Consider the following 2,011-nt stretch of genomic DNA (forward strand, 5'->3'; position numbering starts at 1 on the left):
CTGTGTTTGAATTTTCTAGAAGCTGAATTGCCTGCCTTCCAGGTTTGCACGCTCTCTGCCAAGCTGTGGCTGACCAGCCACGAGCCTTATTCATCTGATCAGTAGCGTTCTCTGGAGGCACCTGGGTAGGAAGAACAGCACTGGCTACAACCAAAAGAGGTCCGAGCTGGTGACCTCGAATGAGTCACGGAGACTCTCAGAGCCTCTGTTGACCTTTGAAAATAGTGAAGGGCCCTGTTCTACCACTTCACGGGTCATTGTGAGGATCCATTGAGATAAAAGAGAGAGGCTGCTCTGTAAACTGCAAAGTGGGAGGCACATGAGACCTGGGATCAGTGCTTCCTCATGGAGAACACCAGTTTATCTCATCCTAGCACTTTAGGTTTCATAATCAAGTTTTCTTTCCTTCCCCACTGACCATAGGTCCATGAATGGCTTTTAAAATTATTTTTATTTTCTTTCTTTTTTTTGAGACAGAGTCTCGCTCTGTCACCCAGGCTGGAGTGCAGTTGCGTGACCTTGGCTCACTGCAACCTCTGCCCGCCCCAGGTTCAAATGATTCTCCTGCCTCAGCCTCCCGAATAACTGGGACTACAGGCACGTGCCACCACACCCAGCTAATTTGGTAAAATTTTTCGATTTGTTTTTTTGAGATGGAGTTTTGCTCTGTTGCCCAGGCTGGAGTGCAGTGGCACAATCTCGGCTCACTGCATCCTCCACCTCCCAGGTTTAAGCAATTCTCTTGTCTCAGCCTCCCGAGTAGCTAGGATTACAGGCACCCACTACCATGCCCAGCTAATTTTTGTATTTTTAGTAGAGATGAAGTTTCACCATGTTGGCCAGGCTGGTCTTGAACTCCCAACCTCAGGAGATCCACCCGCCTCAACCTCTCAAAGTGCTGGAATTACAGGCATGAGCCACCACGCCCAGTGATTTTTTAATTATTTTTTTGATACGGGGTCTCATTCTGTCTCCCAAGCTGGAGTGCAGTGGTGCAATTTGGTTCCCTGCAACCTCCACCTCCTAGGCTCAAGCGATCCTCTCACCTCAGTCTCCTGAGTAGCTGGGACTACAGGCACATGCCACCATGCCCAGCTCATTTTTACAGTTTTTGTGGAGATGGACTGTCACTGTATTGCCTAGGTTGGTCTCCATCTCCTGGGTTCAATTGATCCTCCCACCTCAGCCTCCCAAAGTGCTGGGATTACAGGTCTGAGCCACCGTGCCTGGCCTAACAGTTACATTCTTTTGAGTTGCTGATTAGCCTTTCACTGAATGCATGATTTACAGGAATAATCACTAATGCCTTAGTCTGGCTTAGTGAAATGATAAGGCAAAGGAAGCACCCAGATACGCATTTATCTCAAGGGAGCAGAGGGAGGTATGTAGCTTTTAAAAATCTTTGTAGCTATCTTATTTAGGAATAGAATGGGATGCAGGTTTGCCCCAGGCAGTTCCCAGCTTGACTTTTCTCTTTGGCTTAGTGATTTGGGGGAGATTTATTTTTCTTTCACAAAATCATTACTCAGGTACAATTAGAATGGAGCGTGAGAAAAGGCAAAGATGAATGGCTCAGAAATGTAGTAGTAGTGGTGAAAGGGAGGCCAAATAGAGGAAAACAGAGATTTCCCTTTTTCTTTTCTTTTTTCCTAACATCCCCATGGACACTGGGGAAGGAATAGATTTCTTTTAATGCAAATGTTCTGTGACCTGCAGAATAATTTTTCAACCTTGTGAGTTCTCTATTGCTAGCACCCTCCCAATGCCTGTGGCACTTTCTGTCTACCAACAAGAAGCCCTCTGTGCTCCCTGATCTTAGTCCTGACACAGCTATCTGCTGTTCTGCACACTCAGATCCTCTGCCCTGAACTTCCCCACTTCTTGAAATTGGACAATTTTAAGAACGTTAAGACACACAGCCAGGTAACGTGGCTCACTCCTGTTATCCTAGCACTTTGGGAGGACAAGGCAGGAGGATCACTTGAGCTCAGGAGTTCGAGACCAGCCTGGG

Source organism: Piliocolobus tephrosceles, chromosome 14 (genome assembly GCF_002776525.5).
Source record: "Piliocolobus tephrosceles isolate RC106 chromosome 14, ASM277652v3, whole genome shotgun sequence".
In the NCBI taxonomy this organism is placed as follows: Eukaryota; Metazoa; Chordata; class Mammalia; order Primates; family Cercopithecidae; genus Piliocolobus; species Piliocolobus tephrosceles.